The sequence below is a fragment of the Schistocerca americana genome, chromosome 7, assembly GCF_021461395.2.
Source record: "Schistocerca americana isolate TAMUIC-IGC-003095 chromosome 7, iqSchAmer2.1, whole genome shotgun sequence".
NCBI classification, from domain to species: domain Eukaryota; kingdom Metazoa; phylum Arthropoda; class Insecta; order Orthoptera; family Acrididae; genus Schistocerca; species Schistocerca americana.
In genome coordinates, this window is record NC_060125.1 from 554,977,633 (window position 1) to 554,987,204 (window position 9,572).

The window sequence follows — 9,572 nt, forward strand, 5'->3', positions numbered from 1 at the left end:
GTGTGCTGGAACAGCTAGTAGACATTCACTACCCCGTTACATTGTTTATAAGGCAGATCACCTGTATCAAACATGGGTGGAAGTAGATCTTAGGAAGCTAGATACAAAAGACCCAATTTTTGAAAATTGGTTCTGTACCTTAGCTTTACCATATCTGAAATCCTTAGGAGATGGACCAAAGGCTATTATTGGTGACAGTCTCCCAAGTCATATTTCTATAAGGGTGATACAAGACTGTGAGAAGAACAATATCAAAGTTGTTCTACTGGCACCCAATGCAACACATCTGTGTAAGCCGTTAGACCTAGCATTCTTCAGACCCTTCAAAGTTGAATAGAGAAATGTACTGGATGAATAGAAATACAAACATGACAGAACAACTCCTGACACCTTCCAAATTGTGCGGAGAAATGTTTATGTTATCTGGGTGAGAAAGCAGCTAAGAATTCAATAAGAGGATTTCAGGCAAGTGGAATCACACCTCTTGATGTACAACAAGTGTTGGGAAGGATACCAAAAAGAACTATTGAAGAGAACCACCAGAAAGCAACACTGGAAAAAATGTTGCATGAGATTCAGACTTCTGAAAATGGTGTACTGAAAAAGCTACAGAGGCTTCAGCTCCCTTTAGGTCAAAGCAATTCAAAACAAATGCTTGCAGATCTGAAGAACAACAGGAGCAAAGGTGTCAATACCATGGAGCACAGAATTATTGACTCCAGTGAAGTGAAAGGGGGGCAGCTCCAGTTTAGTTCTGCCTGAGACCCAAAAACAGAAGCAATGTAACAATGACGACTCAGAGTCCAAAGCTGATAATCAGTCATTCTTAGTTCATGAGACAAGTGATGAATTTGATAATTTTGATGCATCAGATGTAGAGTGTGGCACAGAGTTTTGGGAACCCATTGCAAATGATGATAACAAAAATTTTGAGGAGCACTCTGGAAACATAGAGCCAAGCGTTAGTCATTTTGTAATGATAAAACTCATGTATGATGAAGGCACTAAGAAGCTAGAGGAAAATTTTTTGAAGAGAAAGTACTTTCAATAGGAACTGATAGAGCCCATCAGTGCAAATTTCTTCTTAACTACCAAGAAAAGGAAACAAATATATTTGTATTTCCTGCAGCTGATGACACAGACAATTTTAAGACACATCAGTTAATGAAGGTCATTGTACAAATTAAGTAATGAGTAGGGGTAGATATGTATTCAATGTGCCTGGTCATATTTGAATCAAGTGAGATATTTTGTATTTAGTTGTATTTTGCAATAAAGATGAGATAAATGCATTAGTTTGGCAATTGATTAATGATTTGTCTCATTGGTTGTTTCTGCCATGTACCAAATAACCTAAAAATAGTATAACTTGGAACTCAGATATCAAAACATAGGATTACTATTGAGATTAAGATACTCTCTCAAGTAACCCATCTGAAGGGTAACTTGTGACAGCAAGAACAATGAACGTTTCAGGCATAAGCAAAAGATAAACATTCATTTCGCGATGAAGACTAACTACAACAAAAGGCCACTGGAGTTTATTCACAATCAATGTGTCTGTCATGCAAAATTTCTGAACTGTACAGTAATTTGAAAGGTGAAACTGTGCCCAGTAGTCCCATTTGACGGTACATGGCGGCAAAACTATTTAACAGGTTATCAGAATAGGAACGCAATGTGTCGCTGAGTGTGTCTAAAGGCATTTTGCAACGCATTTCAAATTGCAGCATCCACACTGGTTGTCACATCACATCGTGGCACAGCCAGTGTTTCTCAGGTAGAAAGTTTTGACAGCTTACATCATCTGTTGGCTTGATCATGTGACCCCAAAGCTCATTTCCTTCAAATACACAGCATGCACACAACTTCATATTTCATTTCGGTTTGGTTTTCATTGTTGATATCAGTTGTTGGTTGTTCAGTATTTTTGTAATTTGTTTTAAATTGTTTCCTTTCATTATTTCTATTTATAATTTTATTGTAAATGACAAAAGATTAATTGAAGCAGTGAGGCAGCAGTCTGAATTGTACAAAATTGTCTTCTACTACGTTTATGAAGTGGATTTTTGGCCGTACTGGTACCATATTTAATATTTTACAACTGAATGCATTGCAATATGGGTGAAACTTGAAGTGATAAAAGTACTGTCGATAGAATAAGATTGATTAGTAAGTGGAATTTATTTGTATATTATCAGGCATTTGTAACGTTTCTTTAAGAAATGGACTGAAACCTTCAGGCCCTGCAACAGTGGCAAAATGCCTTTTTGTGAAGTTTGCATCAAGTAATGTATTACAGTTGTTTGTTTAAGTGTGTGTTTGTGGCAGGCTTATTTATTGTTAGGTAGCTCTCTGAATTGTGTGTGAATGGTTCTGCAAGCATCAGTGGTCAATATTTATGTATTTTCTATGGCTAACCCCAGTGAAAATAAGGCACTTGAACCATTATAAGCCAAATATAAAACTTAAAGGAAACCTATAAATTTTGAAGGGAAAAGTATCGATGGTGATGTGACTACTGCACAAATATTTTCGCTGGGCTGGTAACAAAACTTAACCTCAAACAAATAAATTTTTTATGAGATGTGATGGCAGCTCATAACATCGTTCCTATTAGTATTTTTTGAGTGCAGTTTCATGTTACAAATGAAAAAACTGGTGCTTTGACTTCATAAAATATTTATAAGATGAAAATTCCTCTTCCTTGTGCTCCTTGTATAGTGAGTGAAATTCCCTTCTACACCACATAATGGCATTTTTCCGACCAATACTTGTTTTTGCGTTCTTTTGCAATTCTGTCTTACTTCTTTAATATACAAGCCATCTCTGCAAGTGGCAAACCATTTGAATCTGATTTCATTTTCATATAAACATGGAATCCAGCATCCACATATATATACTACCACATTGTGTATGTCAACTTCATACGTAAAAGCAATTGAAAATCAAACGCATTGGGGTAAAGTGTTAATAGCGGCACAACTTCAGTGATTTATTCTCAGTTTGGGTATGTCGTATTTTCACGTGTCGCCAGAGGACAGCGTTTCTACCATTACTAGCGTGGCGTTTGATGAGTATTAACATCAAATTTTGGCGAGCATTCACTTTGAACATTTACAACGATAACGATTATTGAACAGTTTCATTATCTAGGGATATTAGGATCCGCGCAATAGACTCTGAACAGCTCTGATAGTACAATAGCAAATATGGGTAATCATTTGTCTGGAATTTTATGCTTTATCGTTTTCAGAATATTGTGAAAATTGTTATAGTAAACTGCATTTTCTATGAATCCCAGACATCATCCTAAATCCTCAGAGTAATGAACTTCAATAATCAATGACTTAAATTCTCCATCAGAGTGGGCACAGTGAACTTTAATTGCAGGCATCATGTTTTGCTAATCACTTTCTGGTTGCCAACATTGTAGTTAGAGAGCCTGTGTTGAGAATGGCAACAAATAATAGAAATAATTCTTTATTAGCACCCGCTGCCCCACAGGCAGATCTCCATATTTCGTTTTGTCATGGTTTTCATGGTTGATATCAGCTGTTTGTTGGTTGTTTTTGTTATAAATTGTTTTGTTCCATTGTTTTGCTTTATTAAAATTCGTAATAGATGACAAAATATTAATAGAAGCAGTGAGGCAGCAGTCTAAATTGTATGACATGAACATAATAAATTACTTGTCCTCTATTACATTTATAAAGTGCATTTTTATACTTAGTGATACCAAATGCAATATTTTACAATGAAATGGATTGCAGTATTGCTGTAAGACGAAGTGAAAAAAGTACTGTCGGTAGAATCAGATCGACTGGTAAGTGGAATTTATGTGAATGTCATCAGGCGTTTCAAGTGTTTCACAAAGAAATGGACTAAAATCTTCAGACACTGCAACAGAGAAAAAATGATGTTTTTTAAAGTATATGTTGAGTAATGTATTAGAGTTGCTTGTTTAAATATGTGTTTGATGCAGGCTTATCTGTTGTTAAGTAGCTGTCTGGAATGTATGTCAAAGAGTTTTGCAAGCACAAGTGATCAATATTTATATGGTTTCATTAGTTAATCCCAGTACAAATAAGGCATTTGAAGTATTAAAAGTCAAACACAAGATGTAAAGGAAACCCATAGATCTTGAGGGGAAAGGTACTGAGGAAGATAAGTCTGTAGCACAAAAAATTACACTGGACTGGCAGCTAAACTTAACCTTAACCAAACCAGTTTTTCATGGGACGTGATGGCAGCTCATGCCACTGTTTGTTTTATTAACTCTGTGGGCTGTTTGATGTAACAAATGAAAAAGCTGGTGCTTTGCCTTTCCAACTATAAAATTCAGATTCTGCTTTCTTGAGCTCCTGGCATAGTGTGCAAAAGTCCCTTTCTGTACCATGTAATGACTTTGTCAGACCCACCCCCTTTCTTTGGATCATTTTGCACATTTGTCTTCCTTCTTTACTATACAAGTTATATCTGCAAACTACAAACAATAAGAGTCCAATAAATTCCTTTTTCGTAAAAATATGGACTCTAGCATCATGTATATAAGCTACTGCATTGTGTATGTGCACATGACGCATAAAAACAGTTGACGTCCAGGCAAATTGAGAGTGTGGAACCTGAAATGCCTCGACATGATGGATAGTGTGAATACACCTTGATGTGGTGGTGCCGAGACATGACGGTGCCATGACAGCCAGTGTGAATTGGCTTTAACTTGTACTTTTATTATCATGACAACATGTGTTCATGTAAAAATATGATAATCTATGTAATGATGTAATCCTTGATAATTGTTTCGATATCCAGTAAGCCACAATCAATTGTTGAAAACAGACAATAGTAAGTTTCTAGTGAAGAACCTCTTTCACATTTTACCCACTCTCACCTGTTATGTAGGAGGAGACAGTTGTAGATACGTGTAATAAACTTGTATTGTTGTCAACTATTGACTAAAACTTAAATTGTGCTCTTTTAGAATTTTTTGGTAATAGTGGGCCTATCTTCATCAAAAAACAATTCCCGATTCAACTGCGTAATCTGTGACACATAGGTTTGTGTTTGAAAATTTCCATATCCTTACAAAAGCATATTTTTGAAAATTTTCGTCAGTTATGAGTGTTGTGAAAAGCTTATTTCGTAGGATATCAGTGTTTGTGATTTATAACTACTGCCAAAAAGTACTTCACCTTGAATTCCAGTGCACACCAGCATGAATAAACGTATTTTTTTGGGAATCTTCGAAAGTTGCAATTGTTAGCATAAGCTATTTCATAGTAACTCGCTCTTTGTGATTTAGTTGCTGTAGCGTTAAATCTAGCTTTCTCTTTAAAGAAGATTGTATATCATTTACATTTATCATAAATTGACACTGTTATCATACTTGTTAGTGATTATAACTTCAAAAAGTTTTTGGGAACTAGTAATCTTTAGCATAGGTTTTTCAGTTGCATTAATAGAAATGTCGTTTTGTGTACTGATAACTTCAATTCTCACATGGAATAAATAAAATTTTTAGCTCCACAGAAGAAAAGAAACTCAGCAGGCATAGTTTAAACAAACTAAGTAAAATGTTCTTTGGCTTTCAGCGACGTCAAATGGCTAAAAGTCTCAGCCACCTACTGTTTATATCCACTCATGATTCATAATGGTGGCACACCTTTCCACCTCATCATATCTATCATTGGTTCACCATCATACAAACTGCCAAAGTTCTTAGCCAACGTCCTCTCTGTGTATTTGGATCACTATGTACATCACATTAATATAGGAACTTCTACAGTTAGCCTATGAAGGATGGAGTCCATCAGACCAAAAAACTCTCTTATTAGGCATCAGAATCAGTGAAAGGTCACAAGGACATGTAATACTGAAGTTCATACAGGTCTAAAATTTCTTCATCAAAACATTCCATCAATAAAAAAAATAAAATACACCAATTTGAAAGTGAATTTCAGACTTTAAACTGTACAATTATTTGCATCACACAACTCTGGTGGATGGATACAGAAATCCAAATAAAACATTTTCCTCATTTAAGATGGAAGTCTCTCTTGTACAAATTCCTTTAATCGAGGCAGATTATATATATCAAATAGCGAACCCCTAAACTCAGCCATAATGTTACCAGAGTTAGCGATAAAAGACATTTGAAATATCAAGTATTTACCTAACAGATTTTGGGATTTACAGAAAAACAATGTTATTCTTTGTGTTTACTGACAACTTAGTGAGCGACAGATACTTTTTTATTCAAATTAACTGAAGGTCTGGACAAAGTTCAGTGTCCAAGAACAAGATAATCTTATGTGGAGACGAAAATATAAACGAAAATATCATGGACTTAACAGCAGCAGTCTCAATACCATTCTTCACAATTTTTGTATGTAAATGTCAGTAACTGATCATGTTGTTACAAATATAGATAGGGAACACTGTGTTGTATATGTAAAGGATCTTTAACTCTCTTCTCTTTTTGCCAGTTAATAAACGTAAAAGCTGCATTGGATTAGGACAGCAAACTGCAGATATACAAAAGATCTCTTTCAAATTCCAAAATTCAAGACATACCAACGGTATTATCAGACCAAAGGTGGGATGAAGTGTACACAGAAAACAATGTAGATGCAAAATTATCTAAATTCTGTACAATATTTAAACTAAACTTTGAGCAGTCATTTCCCAAAATCAAAAATATTCATATGAACAGCAATGCCCAACAAGAACAAGTGGATAACAGCAGATATTAAGAACCACATGGAGCCCACCATTCATATTAAGAAATCCTCCCAGACTATTAAATATCTCTGTTCCATTAAAAAAGAATCCAGAAAAAAAATTAGTGAGCCAGAGTTCTTAAACTATTATTGAAGATGCAAGAAGATTTGCAGGAAAGTGTTGCATGCCAGAAAAAGTCAGCAAATGAGAAAATAATACTAAATGCTGAGAATAAAAGGAAAGCTGCCTATAAGGTTCGAAACAAGGAACGTAGAAACAGAAACAATAGCTAATGTGTAAAAGACAGGCATAGGTTGATAAATAATCCACAGAGACTATGCAAATTTCTGGAATGAATATTTTTCAGGTATAGAATAGAAACTACAACAGTTATTCCTAAAATCAAACACTGTTCCAGTAAAAAAATCATGTCTCAAGTACAATGATGCTATTAAGTACCACAAAGCGTGAAACCAGGAAAACAGTAAAAAAATAAGAAGACAGCAGTAGTAGATGAAGAGCTTATCTTCCTACTTAAAGAATTCATAGATAATATACAAGCCTGTTAACTAACTTCATAAATGAATCTTTCAGCTCTGCTGAGGCTATATGGAATGTAGTGAAAAGAGAAACTGGACAATCAGCTACAGAACAAGACATCATCACTGTGGAACTGAATGGAAGGGCTAAAATGGTGAATCACAGACAGCAAATGTATTTAAGAATCATGTCTTAAATGTAGGAGAGATTATAGGTAGAAATAGTTCAAGAGAGAAAGCACAGCAGTATGTTGCAAAAGTAACTCCTATAAAACTCAGTCAAATGAATGCATCACCAACTTCTCCTTCTGAAATTAAGAAAATTATATATTCTCTTAAAAATAAGAGCTCATCTGGCTTTGATGATATTTTCAATACAATAATACAGATTTTTTTGCCACATAATAAGCTCAGTCTTATCAGAAATACGCAGTGCACCACATACTCAAGGCATTTTACCAGATGAAGTGAAATATGCCATTAATAAACTTCTCTTTAAGAATGGTGACAAGAGAGATGTCAATAACTACAAACCTGTTTCAATACTGACATCATTTTCCAAAATGTTTGAGAATATGATGTATTCCAGAATAATATTTCACTTTAGCAACGATAATATCCTCACCAACTCACAATTTGGGTTTCAGAAGGGTTGTTCTACTGAGAATGCCATTTACACGTTCAGTCACCAGATTTTACAAGCATTAAATAAAAAATAGTGGTGTTGGTATTTTGGACGACCTATCTAAGGCATTTGACTGTGTGAATCACAGCATTCTCTTAGATAAATTGAAGTTTTATGGACTGATGATACAGCCAACCAATGGATAATGTCATATCTAACCAAAAGAATGCAGAAACTTGCACACTCCACCAGTATAGTCGGGGGACGTAATTCTGGGTTGGGAGAAATACCATATAGGGCTCCCTAAGGCTCAGTCTGAGGTCCACTATTATTCCTCATATATGTAAACGAACTTCTGTCTAACATACAACAACCACAGTTAGTTCTTTTATCAAATGATGCTAGTATTGTAATCAATCCAAGCATACATACAGAAACAGAGGAAATGGTAAACAAAGTTCTTCAAAATATGTTTGCCTGTTTTTCTTGAGAATGGTCTCACTCTCAGTTTTAAAAAGTCAACATATTCACTTCTACACATCTAGGGGTACTTCACCAATGATAAGTATCATGCATGGTAAGGAAATAATAAACAGGGTAGAAACTTCCAAATTCTTAGGTGTCCATATTGATGAGAATTTAAATTTGAAAAAGTGCATTTTGGGACTGCTAAAAGAAACTAGTTCAGCCAGATTTGCACTTAGAATCATTGCAAATCTTGGGGAGAGGCAAATCAGTGAGTTGACATATTTTGCATATTTTCATTCAGTAATGTCATATGGAATAATATTCTGGGGTAACTTATCATTAAGGAAGAAAGACTTTGTTGGACAAAAATGTGTGGTGTAAAAATAACATGTGGTCCTCACCTACGATCATACTGTAGACAGCTGCTTAAGGAGTTGGACACTATGAATACTGCTTCACAGTATATTTATTCCCTCATGAAGTTTGTTGTAAATAATCCACTGCAGTTCAAAAGGAACAATGCTGTACATAATACACACTGTACCTCAGTGAGGTACAGTTAAGTTTCTGGAGCAGTAGAAGTACAGTATCAGCCATCATAGAATTCACAGAAGTGGTTGAGTTGGATTGTGTGGGGGAAGAGACCAAACAGCGAGGTCATCAGTCTCATTGGATTAGGGAAGGACGGGGAAGGAAGTCGGCCATGCCCTTTCAAAGGAGCCATCCCAGCATTTGCCTGGAGCGATCTAGGGAAATCACAGAAAACCTAAATCAGGATGGTCAGACACGGGATTGAACCGTCGTCCTCCCGAATGCGAGTCCAGTGTGCTAACCACTGCACCACCTCGCTCGGTACCACAAAAGTGGTACTAAATGCACTATACAAAGATGATTGTGCCACAGGTACATTTTTAGACCTCTCAAAGGTCTTTTTAGCACTTGGGGGCCAATAGACCCATATTGTTTTTGTTACACAGTACATCAATGACTTCCTTGACGCCAAAAACAAATGAAAAAATTCTTATTGCAGATGACACCAACATTTTAATCGCAGATAAAAACCAGACCTCCTAGCAGAGAAAGCAAACGAAACCCTAAAAGATGTTTGTAATTGGTCATCAAGCAATAAACTTACACTGAACATAAAAAAACTAATGGCGCGAATTTCTTCTTAAAGGAATAAATCATTCTGCAAAATTAAATGTGGAGTAAAATTT